The sequence below is a fragment of the Anas acuta genome, chromosome 3, assembly GCF_963932015.1.
Source record: "Anas acuta chromosome 3, bAnaAcu1.1, whole genome shotgun sequence".
Classification (NCBI taxonomy): domain Eukaryota; kingdom Metazoa; phylum Chordata; class Aves; order Anseriformes; family Anatidae; genus Anas; species Anas acuta.
Window position 1 is genome coordinate 43,184,803 of NC_088981.1, and position 24,899 is coordinate 43,209,701.

General features: G+C 44.4%; 1 long non-coding RNA gene across 1 annotated transcript in view; it reads right to left on the reverse strand.

Moving 5' to 3' along the window:
• The window catches only part of LOC137853962 (uncharacterized), a 28,014-nt gene extending 3,682 nt beyond the window's left edge, over positions 1-24,332 (reverse strand). The window contains exons 1-3 of the long non-coding RNA XR_011094849.1: positions 23,226-24,332; positions 21,596-21,694; positions 18,523-18,591 (exon numbers count right to left, since the gene is read on the reverse strand). This is a non-coding gene — a long non-coding RNA (uncharacterized lncRNA). The remainder of the gene's footprint in view (positions 1-18,522; positions 18,592-21,595; positions 21,695-23,225) is intronic.
• Between the last annotated feature and the right edge of the window lie 567 nt (positions 24,333-24,899).

Consider the following 24,899-nt stretch of genomic DNA (forward strand, 5'->3'; position numbering starts at 1 on the left):
CACAGCGGCTTTTCAATGTTATTTTCCCTGGATTAAAGAACCAGACACGCATCCCACTTGAACTGCATGATGTGCACATCAGAGAAGGAAACCTCAAGGCCTGAGCTGAAGCTAAGAGCTGAGGCTAAGAGGTAGGAGACCTTTCCAATGCTGCTGACAGGCAGAAGCCGCTCAAGGCGGCTCTGTGGAACATCTGCTCTGCTGCTGCAGATGCTGTCCAGGTCTCTCTGCCCACCCTACTGCTAGGGGTTGTTCCAAGAAGACGTTCACAGACACCCCCCTGCCACCAGCTCTACCTGAGCCCTGTTGTGGTGAGCTGTGGGTGCAATGCCCTCGCTGAGGGCTGGAGACACCGCACTGCAGCTTCGCTCCCAGCACCAGCAGCCATACTGCATGCAGCTGGAGCTGTGACACAGGCCACCACAGCCTGCAGGCTGGTTTCCCTCCCTGCCTGCTTTCCGTGTCAGGATAAATCCCTTTGTGCCAGGCGAAGCTTTGCTGCCAGGTCTGCCAGCCTCTCAGGGGGATACAGCAGACGGCCGCACGTCAGTGGGAGTGCTGCCGTAACAAGCCCAGACCAAGCTGCCCCTGCTATTGCAGGCACAGAGCCTTCAGGAAGAGCACGGATGAACTCTGTAGCACCAGGAACGTGTCTGTATTTGTTTCTGCAGGGGAAAATATCCTGTCAAGCAACAGGTCATTAACACGTAGCTAGCTAAGTTTTCAATAAACCCATGCGCAGCTACCGCAGTGTTAGATGACAGCCTCGTAGTGTCAGGGCTGTCCCTCTCCATGCCACAGCACAGTCATCGTTCTGGAAGCTCTGACATGTGCTGCGTTATGGGATACACTTCAGGGACAGGCAATAAGGCTGGGCAGCACGGTACAGACCAGAAGCACAGCAGCTGGAGCTTGCTGTAGGTGCGGACATGTAGGGGCTGGCAGGGGGAGACAGGCACCTGGGGCTGCCCACAAATGCACACCTCAGCTCTGCGGGATGGTGAAGCGAGGTGAGGTGGGTCGTGCACAGCGTGGACATGATTCTGGTCCCAAAGAAAGGAGATGCAGCTCTGTGCTCAGCAGCATGTCCACTCTGAAACTGCATTACAGACACAGGCAAAGAGGTGCTGCTACCCAGAGCTGGGTGGGCAGCGTGCGCATCCACCATTTTCTGTGTAGCACAGGTTTACCCGAGGTAAACAGCTGAGTATGGCAAAACAAACACCTTGCCTTCAACAACCCACCCACAGCTCTAGATCTGGAGGCAGCTCAGACCTGCGCAGGCATATGTCAGGCTGTGGGGGGGAGGCCAAAGCGCTCGAGAGCACTCTGTGGGCACGACATGAGCCCCAAGCCACACACAGCAGGGGGCTGCCTGCAGTGCGCACACCCAGCACCCTCCTGATGGCAGGCTGCACGGGGCTGATCTGGGCATAACGAGTGCCACATGTCTCAAGGCTTCACTCCTCACACTCATCATTTGAGTGACTTAATTATGAACTTGAAATAATACGGGCACAGTGTAGTGCCCCTGCAGCTTTTCCCTCACACCCCTGCACGACGCCATGTCACGGCACCTCAGAACACAGCACTGCGGTGTGATGCTTGCCCCAAACTCGCCTGGATTTGTCACCACAGTGGTAAAAAGGGAGAGGCCGTCCCTCCCCGTCCCCCCTCACACAGAGGGTCGCCCGGCCTGTGTGTGGAAGAGCGCATCTGTAAGGGCCGGGGAGCAGCGGGCCGAGGTGCAGAAATCAATGGGCTGGCGGATCAGAGGGCCCGGCCGCGCAGAGCAGGAGCCGCTCCGCGCGCACGCACAGGGGCCGAACATCTGTCAGGCAAACAAAAAGCAACCCAAGCGGAACAAAAGAGAGGATTATTTTCACTCAAGTTCTTCTTCAGTCGCAGCAGGCAACGCTCAAGCCGTTCTCGCATTCAGACACTAAGGCCTTATGGGGTACGGGCTGTCCGGGAAATGCCAAACGCTGTTACCAGAAGACAAAAGAGGGGGGGAGAAGAAGAAGAAGAAAAAAAAGTAGATATGGAAAATGCAGACTGTGCTGTTGGATTGGATTGAGCAGGGGGGTGGCGGAGGAGGCACCACTGAGGGGTCGAGGAGAGGGAGGGGAGAAGGACAGGGCGGTGACACGCTCAAGAAGATGGTGACAGTCCTTGGAAACACTGCCGAGCACATCTGCTGTGCTGCTGAAGCACCAAACACTGCTGCTCCACTCTGAACTCACCCAGAGGGGCAAAGGACACGGGATCAGCTCAGGAGCAGTGCCCGTGCCTCTCCCTTGTGCTTGGCACTAGGTGTGCTCACCTGTCAAATGCCAGCCCGCAGCATCCCACAAAAAAGGGCCACGTAGCAGTCTCAGGAGTGACTGGCCATGGAAGACACAGGGTCTTGATGGCATTTTAGGGAATATCACACAGGTGCTTCAAACCAGCTTCATTTTACTAAAACCTATTTGTTGGGGGGTAGGGATATAAACTGGGAGAGGGGCATGCTGAGCTGACCTCTTTCACTGCTGCTAGACAAGGAGAAAATTGAACTTCTCAAATGCTTCTGATTTCCAAAGACAAAGTTGCAAAACGTCACACAAAAGACATACACGTATCCATTACTTGTACTGCCTTTCTTTTCTGCCCCTTTGGTCCTTACCCAGCTTCTGAAGGAATCATTGTGCAGGGACAACCAGGAGCAGATTGCTCTGGTAGGAAGGAAGGGACACAACCTGCCCTGTTTCACCGCACAACGTACTATACTGGTCCCTTACCATAAAACTTTTTATGAGGATGCTGTCTCTTGTATGAAACACTTTTTTCTCCTGTAAATGATCAACTTTTATTATTATTATTATTTATCAACGTATCATCTAAACGACTTGTTTCTGCACCCTCCCCCCGAAAGCCCAGCTTTATAGTATTAGTTTTATGGCTTCGGATACTAATTGCACATAGTTCAAAGCTTGCAAAGAATAACCAAAAAGAGAGAAAAAAAAAACTTGAATGTTTTAGCTTTAAGGAAAAATATTGACTATGGACAAATATTAGTAATATCCTAACCACAAGATAAGAAGGTATTGATTTGCTGTTGATGAGAACTGCTTGCAAAAGGTAAATAAGGGACTCCTGAAATTCCTGAGACATGACCAAGCAGTCAGTCAGAAATACCTCTTACGAAAGACTGCAGTTTGGGCAGAGCAGCAGCATCCAGGGGAGGCTGCAGGTGAGGAACTGCTGACCGAGAATGGCCAGAAGCAACCTCAGTAGGTCAAGAGCATGGGTGGGAAGCAGACTGCTCCAGGGCTTGGGTCTCTTTCCCAGTGGGAAGCTGTGTGAGACTGCCTGTAGCTTTGCAGAAGATGATAACTCCCTAGACCAGAAAAAATGCAGGACTAGTGAAGCTTGGGTAAGGAGATGTCCAAGGCTAGCTTATGAATTACTTTGTTTTAGAAGGAGAGTTTGATCTTTCTGGCCTTTTGTGAGCCCTTTCAGTATCCAGAGAGACAGTTCAGGGGTGTGTGCATGATCTGTGCAGGACATGTGCAGAGGGCTAGGGCGAATGTACCTGAGTCAGCAGTATCCATGGTTTTGGGGGTTTGTTTGATGGCCATGAGGTTGCTCAATGGACAAAGATGGCCCTGGAAGACAGAGGCCAGGGACAGGTACATGTTCAGCAGAAGGCTCTGGGTGATCTGGGAATCAAGACTGGCAGTGACGTGCTGACAGCAGACCTGACCTGTGGGTTTGATGGTCCCCATTTTCTCTGGAGCCACAGAGCACCCGGATCTTTCCTGCAGTCTATGACACCCCTTCTTCAAACGGCTTTTAACTAACAAGGTAGAAAGACAACATCAATGTGCAATGTTATAGCTCTGCAGACTACTCGATGTGGTCTCTCAGGCTGCAGCTTGAGAACTCCTGCTCCAAGGGCCCAAAAAAGAGACAGGACTAACCAGCGTCTCCCAGACAAGCAGCTGTGACACGTGCCATCACAGTAAATTCATGGTGGCCGCAGTTTTGACAGACTAAGTCAAAACAGAACTGAACAATCAGAGCAAGTTTTTGTCTTGTGGCTGCAATGAATTCCCTGGTGGCTGCGTGAGGCCACTGTTATTGTCTGTGGGAGTCACTGCCCTAAGAGATGAGTTCTTCAACAAGTGAACAAATAACTCAATTAGAAATGAAAGCAGTACATTCCTGAGAAGAGCTCAGCAGCCTCTTTCTCCCATTAGCAACAGTGTAAGTTCCCAGGCTCTGCACCTCGCAGCCCTCGATCCCAAACCATGGCTCCTTGCTCTCCCTTTAGCAGATGACATCTACCAGGGAGTGCAACCGATTGCTTCACAGTGACACAGTGACACAGTGACATGCCAGTTTGCTTCTTTCGGCTAGCATTTGTTGGTATGTGGCAATGCACTTATTTTTCTGGTCAAATTTCAGCCTAGAAAAATAATCCAATTACACACAACAAAATGGAAAAGGCAGGGGAGAGGAGACCAGATTTATGAGTTGATGAATGAACTTTTTGTTGAAAAATAATTATTGAGTACTCACTTTGTGGGTGAACTCGCTCTACCAAGGAGAGGGGGAAATCAGTAGTCCTGGGATCTAAAAGCAGTCAAGAAATCAAACTCAGGCAATTAAAGGGTGACAGATTGGCCAATCTGAGTCATGTGAGGAGTACGGATATAAAAACTTTCCTCCAAGGTATGAAAGAGAGAGAAAAGTATTTTCGTTAAATGTATTCAGTGGGCATGGGAAGCAGGGACCTCCTGCAAGGAAGAAAATGTCCTTTGAGTGTATGTCGTGGTAATCTTGTACTGAAAAGCAGACGGGGTGAAGGAATTGTGAACAGCTGGTAAGTGGCAGCTCTGTGCCAAAAGAATAAAGTGTGGAGGAGGGGGGAAAGCAATTAAAAAAAAAAAAAAAAAAAAAAAAGCTAAAATGTAAACTCCTAATTTCAACAGTAAAATAAAAACCTAAACAGAAAAACAAACCAGACGTGTTGGGAGTGTATTGTCAAACACCAGCTTCCCATGGATCCTGAGCTACAGAAGCCATTGTCCTCTGTTGGGGATGGGAACCATAAAAAACAACAAGCTGGGCTGGGAACGTAACTGCTGTGCGCTCTCACTCACATTTCTCAACCCAAACCAACACAACTCTCTACTGAATGCAGGGCATACTCCAGAAAGAGTACGTGTACCCCTCCTGCCTAGTGGGGGAAATGACCTGTGAGCACTCAGCTTCCTTAAAAATAATCCCAGTGGTAAAACAAAATCCCATAATCAGCTCATTATGGCTCTTAGGTGAGGAATAAGTGACGGCCCCGTAGCAGGGTGTGGGAGAAGGACCCACAGCCAAGCCTGCCACGTGGCCAGCCCCGGCGGAGATGTTTGGGCAGGGAGAGCTGCGGGCGGCAGCGCCCTGTGCCCAGGCACGCGGCTGGCACCAGGCTCTGCGCCGGGGGCTTGAGTTTTCCCAAAGCTGTGCTTCTGCCAGCAGGAAGAGAGAGGTTTATCCTCAGCCTCGGGCGAGGCACGCTGACTTTGCCCTGCCTTACTCTGGCATGGGAAGAGTTCACCCGGGACCTGCCCATGGCTGGGGCGAGCGCGGCGCGTGCCGGAGGATGAGGCACAGATCTGTGATTACTGATCCACCACACAGGAGATCAGGTGAAAGCCTGTGTGCCAGGGCACAGCAGGAGCTCCTGCACTGCTGCTTTTGGTCCCCCAGTGAAGATATTTCTCTCACCACTGGTTGTACGGCAGCAGCTTTCAAACCCTGCTCAGGAGCCAGGCATGGTTTTTGTACTGGCGTGGGCAAGTCTAGATCCCGTAAATGCAGTTCAACACCAACACATGGCCACAGCCTCAACTCGGAAATCCTTAAATCATGGACTACCCGATACCAGGAGGATGCACAAAAAGATCTGTCGCTCTTTGCTAGCCCTATTCTTGCACACTGCTATTTACCACTGTTTTGAAATAGATGCATTAAAATCACAGGTATCCCAAGCTCCGTGTTAAACTAACTGTATTTTGATATTCGGAGTATGTAAACTTCTAAAAAGGATTCTGCTCACGGATGGGCTCATCGTTTTCAGGGCATGACTGACAGGGGTCTATTTCAAGAAACCTCCCCTTAAAAAAAAAGAAAAGAGAAAACTACCTTAATGGTGAAGCGGGGAGTGACAGCAACAGACAAAAGGTCATTGCTTCTTTGTTCTTCACATCTGAAGAAAATACACAGGACTCCATTGTATGACTTTTCCATGCACAACATTGTCTCCCTTGACCCCATGCACATCTGCAGCCTGAAGTCCTCTGTTATCTCTGGATAACAGCTGTTCCATCACTGATTATTCGTCAGCTCCACTTCAGTCTGCCTAAGGTGCTGTGAAAACTCCCCAGGTTGCTGTGTCTGCGAACGTGATTTCAATATAAAGCCTAAAACTGCTGCAACAATAGCATAAATAACGGATAGCTCTTATTTGACAGTTTGTTGGGTTATCTCTACAAGTAGGTCAATACTTAAAAAGTTGCAGGATCTTTTAAAAATCTCATAGAATCCCCTGGGCTAAGTCCTTTTGGTTTTTATTTGTCTTTTGCAGCAAAAATGCAAGGTGAAAGAGCACAGTCAGCACTGGAGAAAGAAGCGAGCCCTTCAGATATATGATGTGCAGGAGCAGAATTTGCAGGACAATTAATTAGTGAGGATTTCCAGTTAAAAGAAAGTGACTGAAGAGATGGGATACGTGCAAAACCCAACCCCTTTGAATGCAAATGTGCCTTGATCTTTATTTGGGGCAGAGGAAGTCATTTCTCTTCTGCCTTCTCACACTTGCCATGGTGACCACAATTCAGTATGCACCTCCTCCCCAGGTAATTCATCTTCTGGGCTCTTCCACCCCCACACCCCCTGCCTCATTTTCCACCCCTACCACTGCCCAGTTACCAATGCCATTCCCACATGGGTGCTAAATCCCATCAGTCCCTCTGTCAGAAGGATGAGGCTGGAAGAGGATTTCTTTGATCTCTAAGGCTCTTTCATGGGTCGTTTGAGAGGTGAGGATGGAAGAAGGTGAAAATTTCCAGTTTATCAGCAAGGTGTTGATGGCCACCAGATTGCTGGGAACATAACAGAGGACAATCCCGAGAAGAAAAAAAAAAAAGCTGCTTTGCAGCCCAGCACTAAGTTGTTAATGAGCTCCCGGTGTAAATTCACAGGGTGCAGGGGCTGTACCTAAGCAGGTGGCTCTGTAGTGACAAGCAGGCCCCCAGTTACCTACTTCGGAGTAAGCTGCACAGCTCCTGTCCCTGAGATCTCTGCGTGCTTAGAGTTAAGATTAGCGTTATGGATTCCACAACATGCTAGGCATATTTCTACAAGTGTGAGCCCACCTTACAGACTGTGAAGGTGCAGGCTATTCTGGGGAGCTGGCCCCGAGTCCCGGTGCCCGTGGCTCGTTTGCCGTGTGGCCATCTGTACGGGAGGCTGCTCAGAAGTGGCTGCTCTTTGATCTCCCCGATCCCAAAGGTACAACACATGCACAAATGGTGAAGGTAGCCACGATGTGCCTGTCACAGCACAGCACCGCATCCCTGGCGCAGGATGCAGACACGGGAGGCTACTGAAATGATACAGGGGGACAGAGTTAAAGGTACACATTCAACCTTTGTCCTGAATTCCCCAATTTGATTGCAAAACTTTTTTTTTTTTTTTTTTTTTTTTTTCATGCCCACAACTCTTCTTTTATCTCTTTCAGCCCATCTACATCACATCCCTTGCAATTACATCACACTCCCTTTGTCCGGGAGCCAAGAATTTGTCGAGAACTTGCAAAATCCTCATCCCCGATTGTTTACCTGTTTTGTACAACGTTTCTGCCTTTCTTCAGAAAGCAGTTCTACTATAGCCTCCTTCTGTTAGACAAAATTATGCAAATTGCGTAGATTAAATTGCTGTGTAATGGTTGATCAGCTTTTCCTTATTGTTTGCCATTTGTTACACAGGATTTGCGTGCATTTAAGAGTTTTATGTGTTTAATAGTTATTTAAGAGGCTTAGCATAGCTAATACCTTCAAGCAGTTCTGTCCCTGCAGACTGCAGAGAAGTAAAGGCTACCTCTGTTGTCACTGGCTTTGACTCTGGGAGTTTGTAAAAATTGTTTAAAAAGCCTGAGAGGCCAAGGAGCTGGGGAGAAGCAGCGATGATCGCTGCAGGTTTTTCACGGTGCTGCTGTTTACCAAAACGTCCCCTGTCCCTCTGCCGAAAAAAGGAGCTACAAGGCAGACCCAGCTCCATGGAAAGGGCCCCGCAGGATTTGTGCCATCCTGTTGCCATTCGTGTCCATGCAAAAGCTTGGATTCGCTTTCACGCGAGCCTAGGCTCATATTCCTGCTTGAGGCTGGCTGCAAGCGAACACAGAGGCATTTCCTCCGAGTTGCCAAACCCTGTTCTCGTTAACGTGCTGCCAGAGCATTAATCATATCTCAAATCTTGCGTGCCCCTGAGCAGCCTTTCCCTCCCAGATGCCTCATCCCCATTCCTTGATAGGCAGACTTTCATCTCTCTCCCCCTCCTTACGCAGCCCTGATTTCCAGGAGCTGCAGCCCAAGCTGAGCGAGCAGGCCAGGAGCAGGGATTTTGCCGCGATGGAGCTGGCTGTTCTGCCTCCCAGCCGGCAGCCGAGCTGAGGCCACTCCAGAGCGCTCAGCAAAGCGCACACAACTCGCGCAATACCTACAGCTTTTCTGGGAGCAATTAACTGAAGAAGTCAGGTTTGGTTTTCTTAAACAAATTAGCCTTTTAGTATTGAGTTATACACACCGTTGAGAAAACAGAGAGTAAAGTAAATACATTCTTGAAAAGCAACCCTTCTCCCATGCAGCCCCAGAGAGCAGTACTCACACATTTGCCCACTGCAAACAGATGGGCCATTTTCTTGTGTCTCTATTAGGTAATAGGCTCAAGCTGTGAACAAATAAAGCAGAAAACACCCAATATGCCAATGTGTTAATTTTGTCTTCCTGTAGGTGTCCCTGTCGGTTGCAAAAAGGAGGCAAGCCCAAGCCCAACTTTTTCAGTCTTTTTTTTTTTTTTTTTTTTTTTTTTTCTTTCCTAACAAAGAAAAAGACCAGTTGCAACCTTGTTCCCGTGCAAAATAAACTCGACTATTTTTCACACCAGCACATATCTAAGAAATAGTGAGTCAGCCACATGTGAGAAACAAAACTAACACTGCTTGATAGGCTGTTTGTATATGTATTATTTTTTTAGACAGCTGGATTCTCCTTTAAAACCCATATCTCTGTACACGTTACTTACTAACTGTAGTTTTAATTACATGTCCAGAACCAGTTCCCTTAATGTGCATATGAATACACAGGGTATACATAGTTATTTCTCATTTGCATGGCCTGCTTTGCTTCTGGTACATCATGCTCCTCACTGGGATACAGCTCAGGACAGAATCTGGCTCAGGCTGTGCTGTCCTGATAAACCATCAGACGCGAATTACTTGTCATCGCTTTTATACACAAGACTGTTTCCATGCTTGCATGGGAGTTGTCAGATTCCCACAGGGACCAAAAATGAAAGGTTACCAACCCTACATAGGCTAAAACTTTGTTGCAGAGAGAACGAAGATTCAAAATCATTTTTTCAAGGCACCCTGTCCAAATCTGCAGTTTGACTTATTTCTCCTGGAAGCCTTTGCACTTGCAGGGCTGAATTCTTGAACCCAAGGAGCTCAGCAAGTGCTGAGCATCACAGGGGTTTCTGCACTTCAGAACACACACCGAACAGTTCTTAACGCAGTCAGGCCTGTACACGAGAGATATAAAGGTGCTTCTCTTTCTTTAAAGTCTAACCTGATTAGGGTCACTCCTATGACTCTTAATTTACCACTATCGAACTACCTCTCCTATTGTTATAATCTTTCTTTCTTTCATGAAGGCTCTTTGGGAGCTTTTCACATACTTGTTAAATGCTCCTGGTCACAAAGCCTGCTCAAAGTTCCCTTGATCATGTCATTGCTATGGTGTAAAATTGAATTACTTTTACAATGCATGCTGTACCCTGGCAAAGTGAAGCTTTTTCCCACAGTTAACAGAGGTAGAAGGCCTCAAAATAAATGAATAAAGGAGCACAAAAAGTGGATTTTCATTAAAAAGACAAAAATTTAGATTTTTTTCTCACTTTGTCTTGAAATGTGGGGAAGGCAAGCTCAAAGGGCTCTCTAGTATGCGCCAGCTAGCCACACTATCTCTGTCTTTCAAGAGAGAAATGAATTGACTTGTTGGGGAGGGGTTAATAAAAGTAAAAGATAAAGTATTTGCAGTTTGCTTTTTTTTTTTTTTTTTTGGGTGGTGGTGGTGGTGGTGATGGTTATAGAAGAAACACTAAAGTCTTGTCTCCCGCAAGGAATCAAGAACATGAACAGTCTCTCTGTTGCTGGTAATGGCTGTGGGATGTTGTTGAGCTGCAGGTCACAAAGTTATCATCTTATTTGGGTCCTTTTTATAGGATTGGACATCAAATGAATGAGGTTATCCAAAGTATAAATAATTATTAAAACCAGACAAGCCTACTCAGATCATGATCAGCTCCTGAAAAATATAGTCACTCAGGGTTTCTTTTTACAAAGATGTTTCTAAGACCTTGTTATTCCCTATGATCTTAACTATGTTCATACTCCTCCCTCGTACCTCATCCTGGAAAATAAGCCAGGCTACTCTTGCATTGTCTAAATAGAGGACCTTGTTCAGCCCTGCTTTTTTCAGGTTCTCATTATACATTTCTAGCACAGTACAGTAACAAGCCTGCACTGGCACTCCACTGCTTCATGTTGGAGACAGCAGAGCGCCCCTTGGAAGTCCAAACCTCTCCTTGGGAGAGCTTGGTGGTGTGACACCTTCTACAAAGTACAAAGCTCAATCAGCAAAGCACATGGACATGCCTAACATCTTTCTTGAATTCAGCATGGTCCCCCAGTGACCATCACCCTGCTGACCAACTATTTTACCTCCCTAATTTTTCCCTCAGTTTTTCATATATGACCTGTTCATTGCTATTATACTTCTCTGTGGAGCTCTCTCTCCTTGTCACATCTATATTGGCTTCCTTCAGCTTCAGGCCTTCATGCACTTGTGTATTTGGCCCTCAAGCCCATGGGCTGGGAGCAGAAGGAGCTCATAGGCAGGGGTGCAGGCAGTGGTTACCTTCAATGTGCCAGCTGGAGAAGGTCCAGATGCATTCTTGTCTTTGGTAACTCAGACCTGGTCTCAAGTGCCCCAAAAGTCCTATTTCAGTTCAAGACAGTCCCAAGTGGTTTCACTCCTGTCTATTCTGTAAAGGGGTTGTGCTACCAGGTTTAGATATTCCACTATACATATTCTGGTGAGAGCTTGTTTCCCACCTAGCAGGTTGATTTCATTGTACTGCTCCTGTGAAAGCCATGAAAGGTGTTTGTGGGAGCTGTTTCTATCTGGGTAGCACAGCAGTGCTCTAGGATGTGGGCAGAGCACATGTGGGGAGATGTGGGGCCCTCTCTGTTCTCTGGGATTCCCGGATAGCCATGCAGCACAAAGGACAATGGCAGCAGCACCCTTTTGACTTGCGTGGTTTTCATGTTTCTTTTGCTCCTCCGGGATTTTCTAAGGCAGGCTGTGCATATTAAAGTGTCACCACTTGCACTTAAAGACTTTGCAGGTGATAGCGTGATGCTTGTTCACACCAGTGTGAGAGGAACCCCACAGCAGGAAGTCAGCTCTTTCAGACCTCTTTAGAAATGTGCGATAATCTTATAGTGCATCAACACTTTCTCCCTCACCTTTCTCCCAGCCTCTAATTTCTCTTCAACAAGACTATGCTAGTCTCTACATTTTGCTGCTGCTGCTGACATAGCTCTCCTTTCTCTAAATTTGCTCTGTTTCACACTTCACTGCTCCATACCATTGCACTATTCAGTGTTTCGGGGAAAGGTTTACATGCCCACTTGACACCTAGCCTGCTGTGTTGCACTCTTCATGATGATTTTTTCCACATGCTTTGGAAAAGACACATTTGGTGACAAAAATGCATGCCCTTCTATATTCTCTTTCTTTTTTTCTTCTTTTATTCCTCATCATGCCTTGCCTTCTTTATATCGGTCCATATTTAAATTTTGCTTTCATGAATCACATCTTTCTGTCATTACTACCTCTGTTTATAGCCAGTCAGCTTTATTTTTTTAGTTGTTGTTGTTGTTATTATTATTATTATTATTTTTAACACAAGAGGCTTTTATAACCAAACAACCCAATTTTGAAGAGTTTTCCAGGAAAGAAAAACCCTAGGTTCAAGTCCTTCTATGAAATGAGTTAGTGGCAAACTCATTCAAAACGTGAATGCACATCCCATAGGAGCACACTTACCAACAAAATGATGTTTGTTCTATGTATGTATGTATTTGTTTCAATCACAAATCTAACAAACAACCCTTGAAAGATAGCTTTATCTTGATGTACAATAAAGTTGAAGGATCTGAGAAGAGTTTCCTGCCCAGCTCTATTTATATCACAGTAGTATCCGAGTGCCATTCAGAGCCTGATTAATTTGCTCATGCAATCCTGCAAACAGGGCAGTAACATACCCAGTTGGGTTTAGAGTTAGGAAATAAAGACACAGAGGACAGGTTAAGCAATTTTCCCAAAGTCACACTCAAAATATCACTGTGCTCACCCACAAGATTCTCTCTCATGCCAGATTAATGCTTTATCCCCAAACCCATAACCTCTAGTTAAGCATGTGGCAATATTTATGCTATCACCTGACGCCAGAGCACTGAGACTTACTGAACTTATCATTAAAGCTGTGTACAAGCACTGAATTCTTACAGTGTCGGTCTGGAGCAGTGGTCACTACTTTGTTTCCCCTGTAGGACTGAAGGACATTGTAGGACATATTGGAAAGCTGACATGACCAAAACTGTGCCGAGAATCAGCAAAGTCCAGTCATCATCCTTATCCCACCACATGCATATGTTGGGTCCCCTGTGGAGGACACCAGGTTTCCAGACTCCTTTTCATTTGGTTTAAACATTGGATGCTAATATCTTTGTGCACCTTATTAATCTTGGTGAAGATCAGCATTTTGCTTTTTAGTGCAACTGAGGTGCATTAAAACCCACCAGGATTTGCACATCACATGTGGTCCCCTCTGAAGAAGCTCAGCTGTAAAAATAATTCTCATCACACTTCACAAAGTTGGCTGTGGTGTTAAACTCAGCAGACATTTGGTGAAGTGCACTCCTGGACAGGACCAAATAGTTGTTAAGCATGCTAAGAAACTGTTCTCTCATTCAAATAGAGGCTACCAAAATGGTTTTTGAATAAGAACTCACTGGGTTTTCTTCACCCTTTCATCTTGTCAGGAAATCTCTGTGAACTTCCCTCCTCTCCATTTGCTTTCCTTCCCCTTTCTCTGCTGTCATTTACCAGCCGGGCTGTTTTCTTCAAAGTACCCTCTAAATGTCACAACCACCAAACAACCACAGCAAATAATGGAAATGCCCTAGTAACCCTTCCCAAAGCACTTATACACCAACACTGAATAATTTGACCTGCTCTCATTCTAGGGAGCATTTTTCACTGTAGTAGCAGAGGAAAGGGAACGGTTTTAAGATTTTGTTCCCTTTTCTCTTGGTTCTCTTTTGATGTAAGACAGCTCTACAAACACGGACTAGAAAAACCCTACAACCCAAACCATATGCCCCTGGGAAGCAGCGTGCCAGCTAATACAGAATGAGGAACGTTCCCATTTCAAGTGCCATTGCACATGCTTCAGTGTGTCCCCCTCATTATAAGAAAATCACTTGGAAGTTCTCAGGGACCTCTGAACCAAATAAGCCATAACAATGAAAGGCTTGGGTAAAGCAACGGTGTCCACATGTTTATCTTTAAACTTGGGGTTTCACCTGGGAAACACAGTTTGTAAGACAGGATTTCAGGCAGAATTCCAGCTCTTACTTTGGTTTAAAAAAAAAAAAAACAAAACAGAAGTGTTTCTAAGAGTCGTGAGAACTGTTCTTTTCCTGTCTGATTCTTTCTAATGTATCAAAGGGTACTTGATCTAAAGGCCCACACTAATAGACTTTTTAATGTGTTAAAGTATGTTAAGATACCCTACCTGACTAATCTTGGGATTTCTATATCATTTTATTCAGTGTTAGTTAAAGTTCTCATCTCCCAAACAACTTATTTCTATCTCTCTTTGATCACCGATAAATATGAATTTCAGGTTATTTAGCATTCAAGATGTGCCTGAAGCAATATCCTCAAACCAGCTCCTACTAAGATGAGAAAACAAATATTTAAGTCAGCTCTTATGCTTTGAAGATGATCTTATTGCAGACCTAACAAGACTTCTAGATCTAATCTAGACCAGAGCTTTGGTCTCTGCCCCTTTCTCTTTTACAGGGATAGAACAATACTGAATGTGGTCTTTCTCACAGTACTTTTCCCTCCTTCCCTTCAGGCTTTTCACTGTACTTAATTTGCCTTACCCTAAACAACCAACATTGACCTTATCTACTGTCACTGGAGAGACACTTTAAACCTAACCCATCTTACTCACTCTTGTCTCACATGTCAGGAGTGAGAAGAATTGTTCAATGAAGCTTTCAGAGGTGTGGATTTAGTGATACACTTATCTGTTCACACTTAAACTCCTTCTGAAGTGCTCCACATCTATGGAGAACAAAACAGAGGCACTGATGGTGCGACCAAACCAAAGGCTGGGAGTCTCCTTGGACATGACTGCAATATGCAAGTGAAGGAAATTCAAAAGAAAAAAACATGAAAGAACAGCTCCACAAATTAAGCTACCTATGCAATTAGGTAATGAGGAGAAAAAATTGTTTCTGGATCCCATCTGTGACTTTTGAGGACTGACATAACCCTCCCCTGCTGCCTGCAGCGCCTGTTTGACAGCCTCCCACCAGGCCTGCACTGGAGGCTCCTCTCAGACCAGCTACGGCAGCCAGGCACTGGAAAATATTCCTCCCCTTACCACTGTAGCTTTGCCAGGAAAAGCCTTTTCTTTGGTACAACTAAACCAGCAGAAGGATTCATCGCTAAGGATTCATCTGCTCAGAAAACAAGCAGGACCTATGCTGGACAGAGGACACGAAGGCTGATGGTTGGAAGGCACGGTTTGGGGAATAACTCTGCCAACATCCCCTTTGAAGGGCAGACAAAGCCTTGTTCTTCTCACTGTGCAGCCGCTGGAACTAGCTGCCTTCCAGACACCATGTGGCAGCAAGTTCCCCTGATTAATTAAAAGCAGTGTAAAGAGGAGACATTTGCACACCCAGTTGGCCCCCTTTGTTTCTTACACAACTCCTAAGGAGACAAGTTGGCCTTGTGGTTGATGGTGGTGGGCCAGTCTTGCTGGAAATTTGTTGCTGCAACACCCATGTTACTTACATGCTGTAGCCTTTGTCTCTCTCGTCTGTAGATTTGTGGCAAGGACTTTCTGGGCATGTGTGGTGCCCACTAAGGCATGGCTCCCCTATCAGCTGTGGTTTCTCAACTCTTGCATAAACAGTTGCTAATGATAAGAGAACCTTTGTTCTCAGTGTATAAAAACAAGCAGCTAAAAGCTCTAAATGGTCAGCTTTGGCCTTCCCCAACACAACGGCAAAGCAGTCAGTGGAGCTTGAAAGAAGCAGGCTCAAGCCCTTTAGCAGTGCCCTCACGCACCTACCCACCCTTTCTCAATTTTTATTGCAGCCTCTTTGGCTGCACAAAGCTCCTACCACAAATGTTAATACACTGAAGGTCATAATTCCCTAACCTGCCCTGTTGGCTTCTCCATGGGATTTACAAGCTTGCTCCTTCTCCTTCTGGTGATCTGATTTCCATGTGTATAAGGTGAGGTGAGAGCAAGGCCATTTCAAAGCCTCGGAAATGGACCTCCAGCACCGGGATGCTGAAGGAAGGCAGAGGAATCAGCATGAGAATGTTATCCTAACACCTTGGCAAGAATGGGAGCCCCCGAACAAATGTTTATTCAGAGACAGAGGGATGGCCTAGCTGGGGAGCATTTTATTTTTCACGCCTAGGAGTGTGAAAGGAGGACGCATAAAGAAATTTACAACTTGCAATTCCCCTCCTGAGACCTAAAAGATGCTACAAAGTTGTGGAAAAACAAAAGGGTTTCAAGATGAGTGTGGGAATTTGTTGCTCACAGTGAGCTTAAACCTGCAGCTTGTTCTTCTGACAGTTTTCAGGCAAAATTCAGACGAAAAGTTGACGTTAGTAGAAGATATATCAGAAAAGAGCAATGGGATTTTACCCAGCCCATGGCTTTCAAAATCAAACAGGATCCTTCTTTTCTGTGTCTGAGAACACTCAGAGGCATGACATGGTACGGCCCTGGAGCTGGGCAAGGAGTGAGACATCTAACAGCAATCAGCAAATCTGGTCAAGTAATGAAAGTTACCATCTGCCTAGGAAAAGCTGTGAGTACTTATCTGGTGTTCTTGAAAGAGCACATGGCATATTAATTAGTGTCAGACACTAATGAAAGGCTAGCCCAGTGATTACTGCTAAACCAAACTGGTGGCTGCTCCTGCTGCTGCTCAGTGCAGAAAAATGCAGAGAAGGTTCTTGTGCTCAGGTCCAGCCTGAGCTGGTCTCGACTGTACCCTGGGGAGATGCCTTCAACTTCCAGTAGCTCCTCTCCTCCTATATGTCATGTTTTCCCCCATAACACAAGCAGGTGCCTTTTCACATTAATATATCACACCTTTCTCCTGGACAAGTACACATATAGGTTTTATATGTATGTGTATAAATAATTTGTCCTTCTTTAACAGAGTTTTGCAAAATGCAAGCCTCTCCTGCCCCCACATTTCTTAGGAGGCCACTCCATTAGTAGGTTTGACTCTCGTAAAACCACATCAAAATAAAATTGGAACTAACTACACCTAGACAGGCTTATTGACACCCAGAAAGACCACCAGATATTTCTGACCTGAACACCTGTGTCTCCTAGACCATGGAATTTCAACCCATTCCTCTGCACTGAGTAGGGCTTTCACTTCGGAAAGATGATAAATTGCTATGTCCTGGTGGAGATTAAAAGCGTGTAAACAGACAGCATGGCCTTGACCTATTTCTCATACATTTCACACAGGTGAATTCACCCAGTTTCTAAAGTTTACCTCCCTGTCAATGATAAGCAGTTTACATTAGTTTCCTATTTTAACCACCAGCCTCTGGCTACCCCATGTTACAGGGTCACGCTTCTCCACTCCAGCTCCGAAAGAGGTTGTCTTTCCTCCATCTTGAGAAGAAGTGAAGGGCACGATGAGGCTAACTTGGATAACACTCACCTCAGATAAACAAACCACCAAAAATTAGGCTTCTAGCTTATTTTAGCACTGCAGGCTTCCTTTACAGACAAAACAGACACCTGTGGATGACAGTTTTCCCACCAATTTTTGGATAGGCTGAACTGCCATCTGAAAGTGCTTGTTTTAGCTCTACTGGCAAGAGAAGGAAAATGGAATATTAGCTTGGATCTGCAACAGCGTGAGCTTCAGGCAGCAAATGCTGGGTGAGAAAGCACCTACCCTTACGCTCAATAGGTTAGATGCCTCCAATTAGCTGAGGGAATTTGTGACAAATACCTTTGTCATGGAGGAATTTTCACCTTTTCAATATTGCAACCCTTCTAAAACTAATCAGAGAAAAATAGCAGAGGAGATGAGACCATATTAGGGGCTATTTACTTGGGCACTTACATTTTTAAATTGAATCATCTTCAGCTGTGTGAGGGCAAAACAAGAGCAATCAGAAGCAGCTGCAATGATTTTGGTCAAAGGGCTGAAGCTTCCAGCCTGAGCTAAGATCCTGCATACATGCTGGTCACTCTGGCTAGTGCTATGCTCACCAACATCTTGGAAGATCAGATGATAAGCTTGCACATCCACATGGAATTTTCCACAACAGCCACAGGCAAAAAACTTAATTCACTGATGCAACCTCAAACTGCCTAGGAAGGCATTGCAATTCTCATGTTACTGAGCACAGAGCACAGTTGGCTACTGCTTTTGGTGGCAATGAAATTGCAATGAAAAATCAGATCACAGATTTGAAGTACTCAAATAATTATTACTGGAAGTCCCGATGACCCTTTGAGTTCCATGCCTGACTAGTAAGTATCCAGTACAAACAACTGATAGGAAAACTTAACGTCAGAAGTTCATCTTCCTTTCCAATGTTATAAAGTAGCATTCGTGATTTCTTTATAAATTATCAAGCTGAGCCTGTATTTGAAGATATAGTCAGACAACCTGAACTGGTAGTCTGATCTGGTACAGCAAATCCCACTTGGTTTTGATTTCAGCCTCTTTATTTCCACCACCAATAGTTAATATTTGACATGCAGGGCACTGGGATAATTATCACTGCATCTGTTTTCTCTATTACAGAATGCATTTTTAGCCGTATAATCACTTACAATTGGATGGAGGATTCTCGGAGTGTGTTTACCAAAGAAGTGTACTGAGAGGCATCTGTTTCATTTAGTCTGGAAGGAAAAAAAAAAAAAAAAAGTCAAAATTGAATACTTACCCAGGGGCAATGCTAAAATTACAGTACATGCTGAAGTCCAGGCTACTACTCTATTAAATCCATTTTTAATGTCTCCCTGTTAAATCTACTAACCTCTTATGCACCAGACGTGCACAGATCTCATGAGCGTTGCTGCCAATGCTAGGAAGCAACTGATGCTAACCAAGAATAAAATGCAGCAAAATTTAATTCCCTGACTAAAACCAGCTTGTATTTTGCAGTGTTATAATAAGCAAACTCTAATTAAGTGTACTAAGCAAAGCTCTGGCTTGCAGAGGCTCTGCACAGACTGCAAAAACTCTGAAGGGCAGGAGATGCTTTATTTGACAGCTTCTACTAAAGAAAATAAAAATAAATACTTATACGGAACATTCACATAACCCCTTGCTCATTTCAGAGTCTGTGGTTTGCAGATCACTGCAGAAGAACTGAAATTACAAGACTTGGCTAAGTGATTTCCCACATATCTGTCTCAAAGTCTTGTTGTTCTTTGAAGATGGAGGAAGTTTCAAGTATTAAAACCATACATAAAATCCTTATGAGGCAGTGTGACAAGGTACTCTGTGCTTGCGAGGAGTTGGAAAACTGAAGATTTATAATTTCTTCCATCTTTTCTTGTGCTACTAGTAGAATATCCTTGTATATGGAGATAGTTTTCTCTCTCCTTTCATCCCCCTCCTAGTTCCCGGCACAAAGCTAGCTTGGACTGCAGAGCAGAGACATCCACGGCTTGAGAGATGATACCTCACAGGTCCTGGGCTTCTCAGCTGTGCTCCACACTACACTATACCATTTAGCCTTCTTGTAGAGTGTGGCCAAGTGGTGTGGCCCAAACAGCCACTGCTTTGGAGAAGATTTGGGCAGATGGGACCAGAGGTGGCTGCAGCCTGACTCTACCAGGGAGCTGCGCAGCTCTGCAGGGATACAGGGGCATGCATGCACAATGCCACCCAACTCACAGGTGGGGATAGGTAAAAATCTCTGTCTTCACTCCCTGGTAAACCCCTTCCTGTTGGCAATACTCTCCATTTCAACGGGCTTCTTTAGCAGCAAACATGGAGGTGTTACAGAGTTTGGGACAGGGTTATACCGAGGGTGAAGCCCTAGCCTCAGGAGCTTGTGTCACTGTAGCCTTTGGCAAGAGGACTTGCAATGAAGTGAGAGGGACTCTCACACTGCTTTTTCTGTTTATGATCTCTTGAATGGAAAAGACCCCAAGAAACCTGATTTATTCAGACCTGGTTTGAGCAGACAGTGGGACTAAATGACCTCCAGAGGTCCCTACTAGTGTGAATTATTCAATGCTTCAATGATTTCATCCTGTTTTTGTTCCTCAGATTCCCTTAGTTTAAGAAAAAGTCACCTCAGGTTGAATGTGACTGTGTTCTTTGCATAAAGACAACCTTGCAAGCATCCCAAAGAGCAAAGAAACAACACCCCAGACCCGAACCCCAAAGGATCAGGTCTACTAAGTTAAAAACACCTCTTCCACTGGGGACACTCAGCTCATGTATACATTTATATGTCTTGTTGGATTTCTTTGGCACTGATAGCTGCACTATAGAAACAACCAACCAAAGAGGTTTCTGACTTCCAACATGTAATTGTCCAATCCAGAAGCTGTAGCACGGGTTTTACATTTGCATGAAACCCCAAGATGTATGGTGACTTCCAACAGGACCTGGAGCTATCTATCTACCCAGAGCTACCAGTGTTAACTGGTGTTAATAAAACACCGTGTAATATTTCAAGCGCAGCTCCATGCTCATTTAATGCTATTTAGAAAAGCAAACAGCATGAGGTGAGAATTAAATAAAAGCACATGTTTCAAAGTCGCAGAAATGACCATCAAAGATCGACTTCTTGTTACTCAGTCAGCTGGCTGCTGTCAGCGTGAAGAGCGAAGCAATTCCATTTTTTAATGCCATGTAAATTATACCGCTGTGTTGTGATACATCAATTAAGTTCTTTGAATAAATTAATCAGAAAATTCTGTAAGGATGCTTCTTTGCTTTCTGAAGGGAAAAAATAATAAACCCAAACACAAACCCAGGCTTTGTGTTTATCTGGTGGTTTGTTTTCCTCTGGAGTTAATTCATGGGTTGAAGTCTCCATGCATATACATTCACACATGTAAATAAGGAATGAAAAGCTTCACTTTCTGTGTGAAAGGCCTCAAAACACTTCTCATAATTTAACTTAATAGATGTTAGCAACATGCCAACTAAATAAAGTGCCTTACACACATTTAGATGAAGCATCAGTTTTGCAGCTGACTAGTGCTCCATTATTTCTACTAATTACATATTTATCTGCCTTAAGGAGCGGTTTTACTATTGATTCAACTAGAAACAGCTTGCACAAAGCCAAAAATAAAGCAGCATTATGAAGTCAGACTTTTACATGCAAATACAGGATCCAGTTAGCGATGGCATAAAGCAGCAGAGTCATGTAAACTTCACTAAGAGCCGTACCACCTCCTCACACAAGCAAAATTGTTTCAGCTCAGGTTTTAACATGAAAGCAGACAAGCTGGTTAAAATCAGATGAACTTATGAATAATATGGTACGTGTGTACATCGTCTGGTTAGTGTAAACACATCAGTGACACACAAAAGACCAAGAGTCAGCTTCACAAGTGCTGAATATCATCAAAGCTCTCATCATCACATTAAGAGCTTGGCTCGTTTGTATTGTCAGGGAGTAATGCTGTATTTTGAACAGAGCCTAATTTATCAGAAAGTAACAGACTCTTCTCTCTGTTTTTGAACACAGAATGAGCTGAGGTCAAATCTTGGTTATGCCCAAGCTCTGCAGTAGCATGACCTGAGTTAAAATATGGTAAGAGTCAACACCTTACCTCCCTCATAGTTCCTCAATAAAGCTTAGATCCTGCTGATTTTTAATGCTTATGGCTTCTTAGGAGTGTCTCTGGCTGAGAAAATGAGTGCAATGTTTACCCAATGCACAGTACTTTCAGATGCTGTTTTGCTCAGCCATTTCCAGGTCACATTTGCTTCCATTAACTACTGAAAGGTGCACACTATCCTCTCTCTCCCCTAAAAAAAAATATCATCAAATGTTATGGATCCAAATCCTACCCAGTATGGGCAAAGACATTGATGCTGAAAATCTGTGGGGTTGCGCTGATTCATGCAAACAAGTAGCCTAGAACTGTTCCCTGTAACAGGCTCTGAAACTCAGAGCTCAAAAGGGGAAATCACAGCCAGGTCAGGCACCAAAAGTTTCCCTCTTGCTGGTGATGAACCAGTGGTTTTATTCTATTCTATTAATCTATGTGTTTAGGGATTTTGACACCTGGCAAATAAAAGGTATGTATGTGAATACTGTATGCAGAGGGAGAAAGGGTTATATATGGTACGCTCCTAGTATAGGTGCTGAAAGTGTATGCACACATGTGATTAAATGTACAATACATGTCATATATTTTCTGTGTGATTGTTTCTTTAGGAATAATGAACAGGCTGAAAAGTTCCCCCGTTCCCTTGCAAATTCAAGCCTCGTCTGTACTGCATTCTGGCAAAACCCCTAAGCATTAATGCTCTTAAACAATGTGTGCTCGGAGAAAAAGGACGGACGGATTGAGGGAGGGGAGGTTTGTAAATATTGCCCACAAATCATTCAGTACTCCTTTCACAGCACAGTACTGAAGCCAGACTAAATTAGCAGTCCACTTCCCCCGCTCTCCTTCCCACTCAAGTCATGTCTGTTTACCCTCAGTAATGACAAAACGTAGACAACTGTCTGCGAGGACTGTGGTGACATTGGCACACACATACCAGACAAGCAGAATGTTGTGGGAAACAGAGATTGAAGCATCTTGATATACGAGAAACAATTATCATGGGAATTGTTGTTTCTCAATGCAACAGCTATAATAAATAGTTGCCATATGCTAAGCACAGATGCCTCCTTGAAAAGCAGCCCTGAGATGGCACAGCCCATGTTCTCCAGAGTCTGGGGCTTTGATGAAACGACTGGCTTTTTGCAAGCAGAACTGCGGCCCCATGGAAAGGTATGTCGGGCCACTGAAGGATTTAGGGAAAAAAAAAAAAAAGTGGCTCAGTAACAGCTTGGCGTTTTGCTGGTGGGTTTTGCAGGGGAATCCAAAGTTGATCCCTGATCCCTTCAGGCAGGTGAGACACCGCGATGCCCCTTTGTAAACCTGATTTTACCTCTGCTTGCTTCTTTCTTCAGGCACAGAAAGCCTTTTCAGGGAGAAGTACTAGGGGCTAGCTTTATGCACGTATCAGAACTGCAAGACTCTTTAGTGCACTGCAGGGGTTTAGGGCTTTGTTTGACTTCAGGACTTAGGGACAGAGTGCTTCGTATGCATACATGTACGAACATGCACACATCTATATGCACCTTCACCATATATCACAAGATTGTTCTGTCAGTCTTTATAGGAAAGAGGTTGCTGTTTTTTTTTGTAGCAGAGGAAGATAAAACGTGAAGAAAGCCTCTGCCTATTTCACTCACACATCATGGGCTGATTGTGCTGCTCTATGCAGAGAGCAAAACAAAATGAAACAAACAGGTGAAGATAAACCTGGCAGACCAACTTACCCAGTCCTGCGCTGTGTCTGGTGAGACCGGTGTTATTTTACCAGCAGTCCTGCTTTTGCTTGTGCCCAGATCCTAAGTTCCTTAAAACCCTGTTTTCTTTGCATTTACAGAACCCTACAGGCACATCTTGAGCCTTTTCTCTAGCACAGTGCAAAGGATAACTGAAGTGCCTAAAAAGGCTGAGAGGGCCAGACCCTGGCCCATTAAATACATGAAGGCACTGAACTGCCAGATTTCGGTGAGAGTTAGACAGGTAGTTTCTTCTGAAACAAATAAAAAGTCTTATCTGTAACATCAGTGTCAAATATTAAAAACAAAACAAAACAAAACAAACAACAACAACAAAAAACACAACAAAACACCCTCCAAAATTAACTGCCTCTGTATTTTTCAAGACAGTAAAGCGTGACTAGTTTTTATAGCACTCAGCACTCTCAGCCAACTGTTAGTAATATCTGCTTCTGCACTTGGACTAAAAGGGGATTACAGCCTCAGTCTGGACATCTAGGTGTTGTCCTGACACATCTGCTTAACACTCAGGACTTCACCGCTGGCATACATGAAAACCGACACTCAAACAGACCCTGCTAAGTGAGAAATCTGGATGAAAATCCAAACCCAGCACCGATCTGTGTGTGTGTGTGTGTGTCGCTTTAAGAAGACGGAAGGGCATATATTTGGAAAGCCAGCTGTAAAACCCTTAGATAGGCTTTCGAAAAAGCCAGCCCATCATGCACAGCAGATGCTGGCTTCATAAATGTCACAATGATGTAACCTGCCGTACTGTTCGGCTGACATAATTTATGTGTGCTATCATACAGAATGCTAATAGTTTTTAAAATACGTTTTAAGAAAGTTGTTAACCAAATTAATAAAGCATGTTACAAAAATCTTGGCTGGTGTTTCACTTCTCTTATGATTAACATATGACAACGATTAGCAGCTAAAAGAAATTTCCAATAACTTCTAAAATTTTTCATTCATATGGTCCCTTTTAATCAGAAACTTTCTTTTATCTGAATTCAGTTGTATGCTTTGTTAGGAACTATAACATCAACAATACCAGGAACTTCCTTATTATTATCCCATTTATGCCAAGGATTCTGATTGCTACCCCCCACTCCCATCCCAAATTTAAAGGAAAATGGAAAACTGTTAAGGAAAATTAAACCCTGCCGAGTGGTTGCTATGCATTTTGAATAGTCCTTTTGTGCATGTATTATACATACATACATACTACATGAACCTTTTATTGCCTAAATTTGTATCTAGTGTATGTTTATTAAACAGCCAAAAAAAGGCCAGTGTTAAGAGGCTGCTGTTTTCAGCTCTTGTTGCATTTGCAGCAATACTTACAAGATAGCTGAATAAAGGACAAATACTCAAGTATTAAAGTTATTTTTTAGTATATGAAGACGTTACAGGTGGACACTTGGAATTCTCAGAAGTGCCCCTGTTTTTAGGATCTTTCTGTACTCTTAATGAAACCTTTTAAAAGTTTATTTTATTTTATTTTTTTTAATACAAGTTATTGGTCATGAAAAATAAGCAAGATTTTTAGTCTATTAAAAATACTGTACTACACTGACAGTATCAATGTACCAGCTATTTTAACTCTGCGAATTCCACAGCAGCACTTTATCTGAGGGACATAGAGATGCTGATCCCCCTGCT